The following is a 17,796-nucleotide window of genomic DNA, read 5'->3' as shown; positions in this document are numbered from 1 at the left end:
CTGGGTCTTTTTCATATATTTAATTTAAAGAGTTTAGATGAGTTAGGCGTTGGTTTTACTTAAAATTCATTTGTCAAACTCGTTTTATGAATCAATACTTTTTATGCGACGGTTTCTGTCAGTTTTTGGAAATCAGTCTGAAAACCTTTGAAAAGTTTGGAATTTGAGAAAAACACGTTAGATATAATTTGTATCTAAGACTCATGGGGTTCCAATTCAATTGGCCTTGCATCAATTCGAATTTTCTGGAATTAGTTATTCATTTTATACCGAGTCTGCCATGTGCAGAAAAATCAGGGAAAGTCGTGTTTGTTCCTTAAGTTGATATTCCTATTAAATTACGATGAGTCTAGGTTATGTGAATGATTAATTGACTGAGTAGGTGGTAATTATACATAATTATGTTATGTAGGTGATGGATATGTGAAGGATCATAATTGATTGCTTGTGCGTGCTTGGATTGCGAAAAGGTAGGGAAATACACTTGACTTATTATCGTTGTTGTTGAATGGTGTTGATTTGTTGTGTTTCGTATGACCAAGTTGTGAACGTTGACTTATTTCGTGGTTGTTGCTTTATGCTATGACTCATATACTGGATTGTGATTGATCGAGTTGATCGTATTAAGTATGCTATCACAACATTTTGTAGCTGGCATGATTTTATAATTGATCAGTTCAATGGTATACAAATTGCATTGCATTATTTACTGTTAAGCATTTCATGTGCATTAGAGTTGGAGGATAGTGTGGTGGTGACGAGGTTGTGATACGTTGTGATGTTGTGATAAGGCCCAGGCGGGTTCTGCAGGACCTGCCCTGGATAACCTCAGCTGCGCGCAGGTATATCGACGACGGTCGATTGATAATCTGCCGGGGATCGGTATGGCTGGGCGTTCCGGGTTATGAGATATGAGTTGAGATGGAGGTGGAGGTTGGAGGAGCATGCATATCATATTTTGTTGTTTCATTGTATTCCCTACTCAACCTCGTGGTTGACCCTGTGTATTCGTGAACATCTGTGACGATCCAAATATTGGGGATGCAGACTTGACAGGTTTATGAGATAGGATGGGAGTTTGATGGGCGTGAGACACTGGATCAGAAGACTTAGTAGCTAGATCATCATTTAGAAGACTTTCACTTTTATTTATGTTAGTTCTTTGTAATTTGATGTAAATGAGGTTTTGTAAAAAGTTAAGTTAAAGAAATTATGTAATTTGCCTTGGAGTTTAATTTGTTATTCACTACCTCGGGAAACCGAGATGGTAACAGTCCGGTTTACTAGAGAATGTCTTTCTAGAGGCTCCTTTATAAATCGGGGTGTTACATTGCATGGCTTCGAGCCATAGCTTTGAGTCGGAACAGGCCATAGCACCTTTATAGCTTGCGGGTTCATTACTTTCCAGAAGTAAAACGCCATTCTCCTCGACCATACCAATGTATCTGTCCGGAGGATGAGAGTCTCTACCCGACCTCCTAGGTTCCTCAGGAATATTAACCGTATCATCAGTTGGAGGTACAGCTTCCTCCATCTGTTCCTCGGTTGTTGGTTCTGGAATCTCCGACAGCTCGAAGGTTCTATTACTCGTCTTGTTCTCGAGAAATTCTTTCTCTAAGAACGTTGCACTAGCCGCAACAAAAACTCGATGTTCGGTAGGCGAATAGAAGTAATGACCAAATGTTCCTTTTGGATAACCTATAAAGTATGTCTTGACCGATCGCGGGCCGAGCTTATCCTCGTGTCTCCACTTGACATAAGCCTCGCAGCCCCAAACCCGAATAAAGGACAAGTTAGGGACCGTTCCCTTCCACATTTCATATGGAGTCTTGTCGACAGCTTTAGACGGACTTCGGTTAAGTATAAGAGCGGCTGACAAAAGAGCATAACCCCATAATGAATCAGGCACAACCGTGTGACTCATCATGGATTGAACCATATCAAGTAAGGTTCGATTTCTCCGTTCGGACACACCATTCAATTGAGGTGTTCCAGGTGTAGTTAATTGCAAAACGATTCCACAGTCTTTCAGGTGTTGATCAAACTCATTTGAGAGATATTCGCCACCCCGATCTGAACGGAGTGCTTTAATCTTTCTACCCAGTTGGTTATGTACCCTATTCTGGTATTCCTTGAATTTCTCAAAGGACTCACTTTTATGCTTCATTAAGTAGACATATCCGTATCTACTCAAATCGTCCGTGAAAGTGATAAAATATCTATAGCCATCTCTAGCGGTAATTGACATAGGTCCACATACGTCCGTATGTATGAGTCCTAATAGGTCACTAGCGCGCATTCCAACACCTTTGAAGGAAATTCGAGTCATCTTGCTAATGAGACATGATTCACACGTGCCATATGTGGGAATAGTCCCATTATCGACGAGTTTCTTCACGCGTTTCTCATTTATGTGTCCCATTCGACAATGCCATAGATAAGTTTGATCTTTGTCACCAACCTTTAATTTCTTATTATTCATGTGTAATACTTCCGTGGTTTGATCTAAGATGTAAATTCCATTCATGGAAACTGCTTTACCATAAATCATTTCATTAAAAGAGAAAATACAACTATTATCCTTTATTGAAAATGCAAAACCGCCTTTAGCAAGTACGGAAACAGAAATAATGTACTTAGATAAACTGGGTACATAGTAACAGTTATTTAAAAATAACTCAAAACCACTAGGGAGTTGGATTATATATGTTCCCTTCGAGGCAGCAGCAACTCGTGCTCCATTCCCGACTCGCAGGTCCACATCACCTTTTTCGAGAGGTATGATGTTCTTTAGGCCCTGCAAATGATTACACAGATGAGAACCACAACCAGAATCTAGTACCCAAGTTCCGAAACTTAAATGGTTAATCTCAATCATATGAATATAAGATGACATACCAACAGGAACGACGCGGCCTGCCTTGATGTCCTCACGGTAGACGGGACAGTTCCTCCTCCAATTTCCAGTCTTGTGACAATGGTGGCACTCTATGTCACCGCCCTTGCTCTTTGCCTTGCCCTGTGAGCCACTAGTCTCACCAGGCGCACTCTTACCGTTTCCTGGCTTCTTAAACTTTGGCTTACCTACAGCTAGGTCGCCATGAGCCTTGCCCTTACCTTTACCTTTGTTGTAAATCGTGAGAACATCCTGCTTCATGCCCCCACTCAATTTCATATCCTTCTCGGTCTGTACGAGAAGGGAGTGTAGCACATGAGGACTCTTTTTCAAGTCATTCATGTAGTAGTTCGCCCTGAAAAGGGCAAAACCATCGTGAAGAGAATGAAGCATTCGGTCAAAGACAATGCTCTCACGGATTTTACAATTCAGTGCCTCCAGCTTCTCGACATTCTCAATCATGTGAAGAATGTATGGGCTAACCGGTTGGCCCTTCTGGAGTTTCGCATCAAAGAAGCGACAGGTATGCTCATATGTAATGATTCTCGGTGCCTTTGAGAACTCATTAGTGAGCGTGGTGAAAATCTTGTTTGCACCTTGGGCAATGAAGCGTCTCTGCAAATTGGTTTCCATTGCAAAGATGAGTACGTTCTTTATCGCACCCGCTTCCATAACGAAATCACTATAAGCGAGTGACTCGTTGGCTCCTGCATTTGGGCCTGGGTTGACCGGTATTGCCTCAGTTAAATACCTGAGCTTACCATCAGCAATGGCAGCATTCCGTAGTACCGCCTCCCAGTCCGCAAAGTTGGACCCATCATTCTTCAGTCGCGTGGACTGATTCATTTGGTCCATGAATACTTTTAGCCAGGATGAATGATCTAGCGTGGCACTAGGCATTGGGATTGCGTTATTTCCAGCCATTTGTTGTAACAGTATTATCGAAAATAATCGTGTTCTACACTGCGAAAGAAGAATAAAAATCATAAGCATGTGCATCGTTTTGATTTTAAGTCTAATGAACTAATGTCATAACGCGAAGACTCAAAACATTTATACAATTGACCTCCCTCAAGAATTATATAAATGATCCCAAGACTCAATTCTCTGTAAATTGATAAGCTAACCTTTTAGCTAATTCTACCGTTAGAATTCTTGGTCGATAAATTTCTGTAAATACAATCTTTAGTCCATCATAATCACGAGAAACTCTTCGGACTATGATGTTGAGGTAAACTAAGTCAACACAACTACTTACCCAACGTAGAAGGGGTCATATTAGGCCTACCGACGAAGAAGGGATTCATAGATGTTTGTCCTTATAAAGACTAATCTCAATTTCCGTTTTGGAGGAAGATACCATCAACTTTATTTTAATTCATTTTAAGTGAACTATAATCTAGCATGTGATAATGAATAAACTAAGGTGATGGCTTAAAGACCGTGACATCTGCATGTCCATGAAAACTAACATACAACCTATATGAGTCAATTTTCATGCGTTTTAGTAGTAGGTGGTTTGGTTTTAGGCGGAATATGATGCATTAACTAACATGTGAATGAAAAGCAATAATAATGAAAAACGTAAAAACAGTAAAAGTCCTAGTGTGGCCTATCCTATCAAAATGAACAATAAATACAAGTTTGGAATCCATCCTTGGACCTGAGAAGCTTCTCTTGATGTTCCATCTTGATCCATGTAGCGGGAGTGAGCTTCAATCTCCATCATTAGTCTTCTTTGAAATTACAATAAATAAAATTACATAATTGACCTATTTATTACATTCTAATTTCAAAACCCAAAACTAAAATAAAGGAGATTCGAGATCTCATAATTACATAAAAAATCATGTTTCCTTCATTACCAAAATATAATTTGACTAAGGCCACACTAAGTATTACAATTTACAACCGATTGTAAAATTAAATACGTAAATAAAATAAAATTCATTCGATTCATTCAACAAAATTAAAAGGCATCAACTAAAATAAATTAAATATACATGACACAATTCCTTAATTATGTTGATTAATTTATCCAAACCACCTATTGAAATTAAATTAAGTGACAATTTCGCAATTAATCACATTAATTTCATTCTTAATCCATATTAAACTTGTAATATGAATTCTATCCGTCAAAATTTTAAACTGCTTTAAAAATGATATCTTTAAATTGTGAACCGTTTCACAATAACTAATCGGCTAAAATAAAAAGAACCCCCTTTTTGTTTTTTTGTTTGGTCTCGGCAGAACCCAATAAACAATTTTTTTTTTTTTTTTATAAATTCCCAGCTCACGGCTGGAATAATAAAAATAGCCAAAAAAAAATATTAAACGGCATTAAGGCAAAAACTAAACACTTTCCTTTTTTTTTTATCCGGCAATTAAAAAAAACAACCCAAAAACCAGTTTTTTTTTTCACGGCAACCCTAAAAAAAATTGAACCGTGAAAATTATTTTCCTTTTGCGGCATAAAGCCCTAATACAAGAATTGATGAAGAACAAAGTTTACAGTTGCTAATAGAACATGGTTTAGCAAATGAATTAACAAACATGATTAATCTTATATGCTAAAACTATATAGCAAAAACAAGTTCTTTTATCATCAACATGACGATTATATTTGTATTTTAACTTAAATTTGCATTAAATCAAAATCTACCAATTCTTCATATGATGATTTTAACTGATTAAAACAATGATATGATATAAGGAAATTGGAAATAAATCATCAAGCAAAAGAAAAACGAAAGAAAAAAAACAGGCCGAATAAAAAAGACTCACGGCAAAAAAAAATTCAGCCGAAAAAAAAACTAATTTTTTCGGAAATTTGTCAATGTTTACATACAAATTTTATGAAAATCATCAAAATCAAAATTCGTGGCCTAGTGCTCTGTACCACTTGTGGGAAATAATCTGTATACTTCCCTTTATATTGAAGGATTATAACGAATTTAACAGTGATGATCAATAGTCATAAACAAAATACATAAACAAAGTATAAAGGATTCAGAATTAACCTTCGGTCCTAGCAAAATTGGCCTAAGAACAATATCAAAATTGATATTCGCCTATCAGTTTCACCCAAGACGATATGAGATATGCCCTATTGATTGTGCTAGAATCGATCTCTAATTTTCTGTAAAATTTAGTTGTTTTTGTGTTTTTTCTGATGAGAGAGGAGGCTACGTCAAGAAAAAGAATTAGGGTAGAATAATTCTCTCCTTTTCTTTCTTATACTGACCGAAATTTGGAGTCAATTAGGAAAGAATAATCCTTTCCTAATTTCGGCCATCTAACCGAAATAAGGAGTATATTCTCCTTATTTTTGGTCTTTCCAAAAATATAAAATGTGTTGAATTGTCATCTAGTGAGGATCGAACTCATGACCTCTTGGTATGTGTACCCTCACTATTACCACTATGACACATTCATCTTGTTGATATTAAATATAACTGATTATATTTAATTACGAATTAACAGATTAATTCGTCCAAGCTAACATTACACATATTTAATTAAATATAACTTATTATATTTAATTTACAAATTGATAGTTAATTCGTCTAAACTAATATTATTTAATTTTCATTAAATAATTATCTCATCAACACATTGACTAACTATTTAGTCATATTGGGCATCAATGTGATTATATTTCTATAACCACATTTTTCAAACACATCCTATAGGTGTGACCTTTAGGGACCAGTTGATCACCGCCATCTGTATGATAATAACGTCAAACTTTCTAGCAAGCCAACCGTTATTAGGTAAACGTTAATCAACTGATTAAATATACGAAGTATACCCTTGTGAACCTGTAAGAGATTTACAAATGTTATCACACTAATTTGTGGAGGACACAAGCTCCAACAGTATGAAGGTTGAGGTTTTGGACATTTTGACTTTTGTATGAGAGATTTGGGTGGAATTTGGTGTTTTCATTGTAATAATTGGAATAAGGGGTACCACTCTTGTATGCTTGAAAAGCATTTACTTGTCATGGCCCAAAGTTCCACAATTCTCACATATCCCACTTGGGATTGATGAAGATGCTACCATGGCATTAACATGATGCTTTGGTGATTTTGAGGCTTCTTCAAGTTTAGCCATAGCCTTCTCAAACTTCAAGTTTATGGTATCAATATGAGCACTAAGTTGAGCACCCAATTGAGTAATAGAGTCCACTTCATGCTTTCCTCCTCTAGTAGCCTTGCGAGGTCTACTATATTGTGAGTTATGGACCGCCATTTCATCAATCTTGTTCCAAGTTTGATTATCGTCAACAATTCGGTGAACATACCATTTGATCCCATGTTGAGAATGTTTCTTGAGTCTTCATAAAGACCATTCCAAAATTGTTGTACCAAGAACCACTCGCTAAGTCCATGATGAGGACATGAGCGATAAATTCCTTTTAATCGCTCCCAAGCTTCATACAAACATTCTTCATCCCTTTGCTTAAAACCCGTAATTTTAGATCCAACTTCTTCCAAGAGTAAATTCCAAGAGTAGCCTTATCAAGGCTCTTCAACCATTGTTTTGCGATGCCAATTGTTGGCTCTAATCGGCACCGCAAAACAATGGTTGAAGAGCCTTGATAAGGCTATTCTTGGAATTGACTCTTGGAAGAAGTTGGCTCTAGCTTTCTACAAAAAATTCTACCCTCCGGAAAAGACTAACATACTAAGATCTAAAATTACGGGTTTTAAGCAAAGGGATGAAGAATGTTTGTATGAAGCTTGGAAGCGATTAAAAGGAATTTATCGCTCATGTCCTCATCATGGACTTAGCGAGTGGTTCTTGGTACAACAATTTTGGAATGGTCTTTATGAAGACTCAAGAAACATTCTCAACATGGGATCAAATGGTATGTTCACCGAATTGTTGACGATAATCAAACTTGGAACAAGATTGAGGAAATGGCGGTCCATAACTCACAATATAGTAGACCTCGCAAGGCTATTGGAGGATTAAAGCATGAAGTGGACTCTATTACTCAATTGGGTGCTCAACTTAGTGCTCATATTGATACCATAAATTGTAAGTTTGAGAAGGCTATGGCTAAACTTGAAGAAGCCTTAAAATCACCAAAGCATCATATTAATGCCATGGTAGCATCTTCATCAATCCCAAGTGGGATATGTGAGAAATGTGGAACTTTGGGACATGACCAAAGTGAATGTAGGGGAACAAATGAACAAGTAAATGCTTTTCAAGCATACAAAAGTGGTACCCCTTATTCCAATTATTACAATGAAAACACCAAAACCACCCAAATCTCTCATACAAAAGTCAAAATGTTCAAAACCCTCAACCAACATACACCCCACCTCCCATGAGAAACCAAAATCAAAGACCCTTTTTCAACCAAAACCAAGGTTACGAAAATCAAATTCCATACAATCAACAAAATGACCAAGGTTTTGAAGTTCAAAAAGCGGTCCTCCAAATGCAAAAGAATCAACAAGAGTTTTTCACTCAAATGCAAAAGGATAGCCAAGCAAAGGACATCACCATCAACAACATTCCAGCCCACACAAAAATGTTGGAAACTCAATTGACCCAACTAGTATCTTCAAGTTATCAAAGGCAAAAGGGGCAATTACCACCTCAAGGTAATCCCCCATGACATGAAACGGTTAGTGTCATTCACTTGAGGAGTGGTACGAGATATGAAGGTCCAAAGAAGCAAGTTGAGGATGGAGTTGTGGAAGCTAGTGACAAAGAAGAAGTTATGCAAAACTCCAAGGAAGGAGAACCAACAAAAGAAGAAGTTTCAAAGAAAAGTGAAGATAAGGCCAAAGAGAAGGAGCCCATTGTGATTAGACTTCCATTCCCAAGTCGTCAAGCTAAGCCTAAGTTCGATGACCAACTTGGAAAATTTATGGAAATTGTGAAGAATTTGGAAGTCTCGATTCCCTTTACGGAATTAATCAATCACGTTCCGGCCTATGCAAAGTACATGAAGGAAATCCTTACGAAAAAGAAGTCGATCTGGAAGCTTGAAACAATCGCCTTCACTAAGGTGAGTAATGAAATCCTTCAAGGGAGTTCACCTCCGAAACTTAAAGATCTGGGAAGCTTCTCAATACCGTGTACCATTGGCGACACCACGATCAACAAGGCTTTGTGTGATCTAAGAGCGAGTGTGAGTGTTATGCCGTATTCGGTTAGTAAAAGGTTAGGGATGGGAGAGCTTAAATGTACTAACATCACACTCCAAATGGCCGATAGATCAAAGACACCGTTAGGGATATGGGAATATGTTCCCGTGAGAGTTGCGAAATTTTTCATCCCGGTGGACTTTGTCATTATTGACATGGAAGAACACTCCAATATTCCGATCATTCTAGGAAGACCTTTCTTGTACACCGCGGGTGCGGTGATAGATGTGAAGCACGGAGAGCTTACTCTAGAAGTGGGAGACGAGAGCATAACTTTCAATCTTGACAAGACCATGAGAGCTCCCCGTTTTCATGAGTCATGCTTTATGGTTGATCACTATAGCCGGAAGGATGATAGGAAGAAGTCGGAATTCCAATGGAAAATGAAAGTTGATGATGCTCCATTTAAAGAGCAGGAGAATAGCAACAAAGAGAGCTTGAAAAACTCACCCATGATAAGTGAAGAGGATGGCCTCATTGGCCAAAACAAGAAAGAGGGAGAGTTGTCTCTATCAACTCAAGAGATTTTTGATGATCAAGTAGACGAAGTTTGTGGTCTTTGGGATGATGAGTTCGAAGGGATATTCAATCCCTACATTGGTAATGCTATTAACCAAGACCATCATGGAGAACAACAAGTGCAAAGATCTATTGAGGATCCTTATCATGACAATGAACAAGCTTTCGACTACTTCTTCAAGGTGTTGAGTAACATCAACAACACCTTGAACATGCCTCCTTGACATCTCACATTGGATGAGAGTTTGCTGGAGTCCTCCCTAAACCACCATTTGTAAATATTCTATCTCCCTAACTTGCATTTCAATTTTTACATTGCATTTTTGTCATTTTGGATTTATATTGTTGTGCCTTGATCAAGATATTCATCATTTTTGAGAGAAGTGAGGGAGGGACTTATAACTTTATTGATGTGTAGTGCTTTGACTTAGTGTGGGGATAGCAATTGCCTAGGTTATTCATGCCTTTGTAGTGCCCCAAAAATGAGGAACACGAGAATTGAAGATTGAAAATGACACGGGTTAAGCAGTACCCACGGATGGACCTGAATCCGTGTGGACAGGAAGAAATCCGAGCGTCTCAGTGGAGAATCCGCTCGTCCTGATGAATCCGAGCGTCCAATATCACCAGACGCTCGTCTGGCTGAGATGTGGGATTTAAAAAATGGTCTGTCACAGAATCTGAGCGTCCCAGTGAGGAATCCGCGCCTCTGATACAAGACGCTCGTCTTGTAGAGAAGACGCTCGTCTTTATGCTGTTGAACTTAAAGGAATCACCCTGTACCAGAATCCGAGCGTCTTTCAAATATTTTTCTCGTCTTACATTGAGGAATCCGCTCGTCTTTTTACAAAGACGCTCGTCCCATAGCGTCTTTTCCTAAAGCAAATAGTGCAGAATCCGAGCGTCCTAGACACCAATCCGCTCGTCCCTGCTGTTGTTTTCAAAATTAACGGGTCTTTTAAACCCTTACTCCCTCATTCATTTTCATTTCTTCTACATTCAAACACTACCCTCGACACAAAAACCCCAAAAACCCTCATCCTCTACATCAACAAAACAAGATTTCCTCAACCAAATTCAACAAAATAAAATCCAAACTTCTCCATAACAAAAATTAATCACTCCTTTTACAACAAAAATTCATTCAAACACCAAAATCTTCAACCTTTGAGATGATTTTTAAGAAACAAAGCAACATTCTTTCATCTTAAATCGATTTGTGCATACCTAAAAATTTAAGATTTCATTCTCTCTTTGGTGTAATCAACAATGGCAAGAACTAAAGGAGGTAACAAGGCACCCCCAAAGAAGACACTTTCAAAAAGGCAACAACTTCTTCAAGCAAAACAATTGTCTAAGGCATTGGTAGTTCATGAGGCAAGGTTGGATGTTCAACAAGGTCCCCCTATCGAAGCTACAACATCAACAACTCCGGTCATTGAGCAACTATCTAATTATCCGGAGGTAATTTTCACTTCCGACTCTCATAGGGATAAATTTTTTCTCTTTGCTAAAAAGACCATTATCCCTACAAAATTTATTTGTGAAGATGCTTTGTCTAAGTTGGGTGTTCTTGAACAAACCAAAACCTTCTTTGAGGCTATAGGATTGGGTAAATTGTTCACCATGAAGGAATTGACATACTCCTCCCTCACATTGGAATTTTTGAGTTCCTTGAAAGTTACAAGGGTGGAAACTAGAACCCACATCGAGTTTCGTCTTGCAAATACCAATAGACGCATCAGTTTTGGTGAATTGAGTAATATTTTAGGCCTTAGTGATACTCGTACTATCACAAGATCCCCAAAAAGTATGATCCCGCTCCTCTTTGGGAGGCAATTTCCGAAAATAAATTTGTTCGCTTTCATGATTGTCGTGCTCTATTAGTCAACCATCCGGCCATTAGAGTGTGGCATAAGGTCATTGGGAATACTTTGGTAGCAAGATATGGCACTAATCATCTTACCAAGCTCGATTTTGTTCTTCTTGAGTCGGCCTTGAACATAGGAAGGGAATATACTAAGTCATATAATGCTCTAAGACTTTGGTTGAAAGATGGCTTAATGTCGATTGTGGTAAAGAGGGCACCGCTTTTATTGTGAATAGAGGACTAGTTACCCATTTGGCCAAGCACTTTAACCTAAATTTCAACAAAGACAAGACTTATGTGGCGGTCAAAGGAGGTCATCTCATTGATATGGACACCATGATTCACAAGTTTAAGTGGGTCAAGCATGCTCCTCTTGTTACCAAATATGGGTGGTTACCCAATGAAGCTAGGTCCTTCACTTTGCCTTCAAAGATTTTCCGATTGAGTGTTCACCGACCCAACTACCTTCTTCCACTCTCTGAGGATACCGAGTACATTATTCAACAACAAAGAGGCAAGATTGATGAGCCCTCCTCCTCCATTGTCACACCACCCTACCCATTTGAGTATCACGAGTTTAAACCCAATGATGTCGAGGTAGGAAATGATTATATGACTCTACTCATGAGGGAAATGCACAAGCAAGCTTACAATGATAGTGTGGATGCTTACAAGGCCCAATATCCGCCCCTCCTACATCTAGCTAGGCAAGGACTTCTTGATCCATCATGTCCTTTGCCTAGTTGGGCGGATAGGGAAGTTTTCTTTCTTATCACCTCTAGTGGTGGAAGACCGGGTGGAGAGGATGTTGTTGATTAGGGTGTTGATGAAGAAGGTGAAGAACAAGAGTTTCAAGAGAATGTTGAAGAAGAAGAAGAAGCTCAAGATGAGGAAGGAGAAGAAAGTGAGGAAGAGCAAGGAAGTGAAAGTGGGAGTGGAGATGATTCCACTTCAATGGAGGAAGATGATGATAATGATGATATGATGGAGGATTAGAAAACCTTGGAGGCTCCTACACTCTGTCACCCATCTTATGGTTTGTCTACTTCTTTTGTTTTCTTTATTGTATTTTGATCATTTGTTTGAGGAGTCCTAGCAACATGGAGGACTAACATCTTGGCTCCATTAAGGTGTTCTTTTTATTGTTCCCACATGTAAAATCCAAAATGACAATTTGTAGTTTCATGCATTGCATTCCGTGTGCATGAACTACCCCGAAATTGAAGACATTAGAAATAATGTCTATTTTGGTTTGGGGAATTTCTTGCATACGCATCGGGAGGTAATCTAAATTTTGCTCTCCGCCATAAAAAAAAAAACTCATGCATCATGTAGTGTAGCTTGGTATAGTTTGCATTTAGTTTAGAAATCATGCATCATGCTTGCATAATTTCCTATCGTATTGGCCATTGAGGACAATGCCCATAATATTGTGGGGATGGGAAATTCTAACTTGACTTTTATTCAAAAATCCAAAAAAAATCAAAAATATTCGAAAAAACAAAAAAAATTGAAAAATCCAAGAACATGTTCATTTCCTTTGTAGTGTAGTCTTGTATATATTGTGTTTGTCTATCCTTGTTCACATTGATCGACTACGCCACATTCGAGACATGAGGATATTGAAGACCGCATGGTATGATCTTTCCAATCTCCTTTTTCCTCTTTATGTTAATGACTATGAGGCTTTATTTTGATTGATGCGGTATAAACAATGTGAATTTAGAACTTGCATTTAGATTATTTGGCATACTAGTTGGTAGAATCATATGCATTACGTTGTATATGTTAGTTGCATCATGCATGTAGTTTGCATGTTAGAAAATTTTTGTGAAACCGTCTACTTGGGAAGCTTGACAAGTGTATATAGGCCATAGTAGATGTTTTTTCTTCTTAAGACTTTGCTTGTTAGAATAATTGTAAAACACCCTAGGATGTGTCATGCTAGTATCCTTTGACCCATGGATTAAGGCCTAGTCAAGAGTACCTTGTGGTGTGATAACTCCTTGGCTACCATTTATTCCAAGGTGACCCTTGAAATCATGCAACCATCATTCATCCATGTTCTACCACATTTTTTGTCATCAAAGGGAATGGCACAAAAAGAAATTATTCAAAAAATTGAGTTCAAGAAAAGAAAAAATTTGCAAATTGCATCAAAAGAAAAGAGGAGTAATAAAAATGAAAACTCCTATGCTTCAAATATAAGGCACCCTCGTTACTAATTGGGGTGACTTTGAAAATGTTCAAAAGAAAAATGCAAAAGTTGAAAAGTTGTCAAGTATTGAAATGCCAAAAATCAAAACAAATGGCAAAAGAAAATGTTCTCAAATGTTTTATGCCACAAGAAATTGGGGGGGGGAGGGACAACAAATCAAACTCCCAAATGAAACTCAAATTCTATCGATCCCTTTATCCATCGTATCCACTTTTTGTGCATGGTAGAGAGGGGACGACCCTTCTTCATGTCTAGGCAAGAAGGGGAATTCCGCGATCCTTCAGTGTTTCTAACGCCATAGGGAGTCTATTCTTGAGAAAAGCATTTAATGATTGAGGACAAAGGTATCCTAGCTTGACACAACTTGGAGGTGATTTATTGGTATTCTTCTAGGCTTAGTAGTTTGAAGAAATTACATCTATGAAGGAGTGTGTACTCTTGAATTGCTTCCCTTGTAGATAAAATATCCGCCACTTAGATGAGGAAAGTGGCTATTCTTTTGTAGATGCATCCATTACTTGGTTTTTTTTGCTTTAATGATTGGATGTGTCGCCATTTTGGCAAGACCCACCTTGCCTTGCAAGAAGGCATCCTACCTCATGGTTGTCTTGTTGTGAGTTGAAGGGGCGAAGTGAGACCCGTTAATTGCCTCATATCGGCTATGGTATTAGGTTAGTTTAAATAACGGTCCTAGTTTTTGTCACCTCTTTACTCGTGACGAGCAAAGGTTCGGTTTGGGGATATTTGATGTGACCATTATTTGAGCACATTTAGTCCCCGAATTAGCCTCGTTCCTATGCTTTTTAGTGCATATTTGGGTCATTTACTATCTTTAGTCCTTTGTTTTGCATATTCTTTGAAGTTTTGTTTCCTTGGTAGGAGAGGAGTGGAAACCTTGCATTTTCATGGCAAAATGGAGCTAAATTGATCGAATCTAATGACCAAGCATCAAAGAGAAAACAAGACTAGAAGGCCTTTGTATATATTTTAGTAGATGGGCAATGATGAAGAAATCCTTGCATCCCCGACTAAATCCCGGAGGATTTTGGAAGAAGAAAGGAAGAAAAGGGAGCTGTGACACAATTCGCCAGTCCAACCAAGAAGACGCATGTCCAAGATGTGGGGAATCCTAGCGTCTTTGCAGAAGGGACGCCCTTCCAAACACTCCAAAATCTGCTCGTCCTGCCCAACAATCCGCCCGTTCAGGCAATCCGCCCGTCCCGACACCTTGGACGCTCGGATTACCTTACAGTCCCATACGTCCTTTCTTCATGTTCCATGAAAGATGCGCATATTTATGAAAGACCGGCAAAAAGGAGACCGACATCTCTTTTGAGAGGAGAGATTCCTCAAGGACTTAATCGTCATTTAAGCCGTTAGTAAACCCTAATTTGTGTACCTAATCCCCACTATAAATAGCCCATTAGTATAATTAGATAATCATGTTTTTCTTATCAATCTTTAGTGTAGTTTATAGCATTCTAATCTCTTCTTAATCTTGTAATCAACTTTTAATCAAGTCTTAATACAAATCTCATTTCCTTAATCTCTCTTTTGTTCATCTGTTATTTTGGGTAATTGAAGATTATTTGGGTTATTATTTGGAGATTGACAACCTTCCAATCAATCATCAATTACTTCTATTATACTTTGCTTTATTTTGGAATCATTAGTAGGTATAATTCTCTTAGTCCCTTTTTAATCATTGTTAATCATCTTCATTTATTCATCATGTTTTGCTTTGTTAATGTGATTGACAAACTTGTTAACATGCTAAACTTGATAATGAGTGAGTAGTTTCCTTAACTAGGGTTAATGGGTAATTAGGGGAAACCAACATGGGGGATGATTCATGCTTAATTTAATATGTTTTCATAGTTTATTTGCTTGCTTGTTGTGATCTCAACTTATGCACATGTTATATTTGATGAAATGCGAGCCTATGAATCCTTGCTTTTTTTACCCATCATTTACCTTTTCAATGAGACTTGTAAGGTATAAACCAACTCGAGTCTCATTAGACCATGCATATAGTTGAGTAGGGAGGATTAAGTCCACTTGTAGGTGTTGTACAATCTTATCGATTCGGCTCCGGGACCCAAACCTTCCTAGGATTGTAAGATATAAACCAACTCGATCCATCACAACAACAAATGCTTGATTATAATTTGAGAATATGTTTGTATGATCACTTCCCATGAATCCTCTATGACCCCATGACACCCTAGTGCTTTTAATCAATTGTTTCATCTCTTTTTAATCATCTTGCTTGTTTACTTTTTATTGCTATTTAGTTTAGTGATCTTCTCATCTCAACCCCAAATCGTGACACCCCTAGACACCGCTACTTGCAATCGAAAATCCTACATCAATACCCGTCCCTTGGGATACGACCTTTACTTGCCTCTTTACTAATAGTAGAGTTGTTTGTGAAGTTATAAATATTATTTTGGTCTAGGTGCTCCTAACGACAAGTAACCGAAAAGTAAAAGCTCCAAATGAGTAGAAACTCCGACCAACTTCCCCTTTCTGTTATCTGCCCAACTATCAAGAAGCCACATAAATTCCTTATATAAGAAACCTGTTTATATGAGCTAAACTTCAAGAAACATGTGCAAATTCACTTGCTATGAAGAACGGTGTAATAAATTCCTCCCCTCCATCATTGTTTACTTTAGTGGGAACTATTGTAATTATGACTCAATATACTCCAACTCATCAGAAGTATAAAGCTTGTGGCCATAAAATCAACCGATTTGGAAGCACCATTAGAGTTTGATGAACCGCACTAAGGATCGTAGACAACAAATTAGTGCAATAGTGAAAAATTGCTCTTTGATCTGATTTAAATAGAATACAGTCAACTATAATACCTTGATCTAGGAAACAAAATATCCCGATTCCATCCTTCTAAACACCGCTACTCCTAAATGTCTAGATTCATTTGCCAAGAGACATTGGTGTGAGCACAATAACACCCTACAAAAATGCTTCTAGTAAACTTAAATAGAAGATTATCATCACATACAATCAACTATAGTACCTCATTTTTGAAAAAGCTACTCCTTCCTACTTAATTATTAATATGGTTCTAGTAGACTAAAATAGGTAGTAAATGGCCTATTAGCACGCGGTTCCAATTACATAGGTTCATGAGACTGAAGAATAAAGCAGAGCCCCAACCTATCTTTCACATTCCACTCTCAAGTCTCAACGAAGTGGGTCTCACTCAATATGTCAATATCAAGATTAAGAGTCCGCGTAAAGCAACTATCTCTGTTAATCACATATTTTGGTCAAAAACTAAACCATAACACAAGTGTTATCATCTTTTAGCTGAATTTTTTTCCAAAAGATGGAAAAAGCAATGGTAATAATAAACCATACCCACTAATAACGATCAATAAAGGAAAAAATTGCCTTGAAGCAAACAATCACCTTTAATTCTTTCATAAAGCTTTTTCTCCCATGCTTAAAGACGTTCCAAGGATGAATATAGACTCTTGTGTCCTCCGGCTGCATCCACCGTGGCCGCGTTCCATATGACAATGTCGATAGTAATCTAGGCACGCCAAATCTAACAAACCCATAAAAATCCTAGTCTAATTAATATAAATCCACTATATATCGATCCAGCTTGCTGAAAAGTAGAGGTTAAGACCGTAGATGATCGAGTAGGAAATGATCGAGAACCCCAAAGTGTAGATAATTATCCGAAGCCCTAAGAAACGATAAAAACAAACATGAGGAAAAGGTTAATTCCACTATACATATTACATATGCTTATGGTAAATTATTGTTCACTGAAAATTAGAGTTCCGATTTTCTGATTAGCGAATAAAAGTGGAGATGAAGGTGAAAAGAGATTGCATATGTGATACAAGAAGTTTTAAGGAGGGAAAAATATTGAGGCAGGAGGCGGAAAACAAGTAATGGAGGTAATAAGTGAGAGTTTGCCAAAACGATGCGAGTATATTACTGTAATACTTCGTATTTATATGTCTTGGGGGTACTCTATCGAGTAGCCCTTACTCTGTCGAGTATGGGCAAGTTGCGGAATAAAATAGTTTCTGACCTGTTGGGTACTCGATCGAGTAGCTGGGGCACTCGATCGAGTAGG

General features: G+C 37.9%; 2 non-coding genes across 2 annotated transcripts; one reads left to right on the top strand and one right to left on the bottom strand.

The window, feature by feature from the left end:
• Window positions 1-7,285: 7,285 nt before the first annotated feature.
• Window positions 7,286-7,392, top strand: LOC141634969 (small nucleolar RNA R71). The gene has a single exon (XR_012539683.1). It is a non-coding gene; the product is annotated as a small nucleolar RNA R71 (small nucleolar RNA).
• Window positions 7,393-7,585: 193 nt separating this feature from the next.
• LOC141636379 (small nucleolar RNA R71) lies at window positions 7,586-7,692 on the bottom strand. Its single transcript, XR_012540996.1, has one exon. It is a non-coding gene; the product is annotated as a small nucleolar RNA R71 (small nucleolar RNA).
• Between the last annotated feature and the right edge of the window lie 10,104 nt (window positions 7,693-17,796).

This window comes from Silene latifolia, chromosome Y, assembly GCF_048544455.1.
Source record: "Silene latifolia isolate original U9 population chromosome Y, ASM4854445v1, whole genome shotgun sequence".
Taxonomy (NCBI): Eukaryota; Viridiplantae; Streptophyta; class Magnoliopsida; order Caryophyllales; family Caryophyllaceae; genus Silene; species Silene latifolia.
Note: the sequence above shows the minus strand (reverse complement) of the source record. Positions and strands in the feature narration are given on the sequence as shown.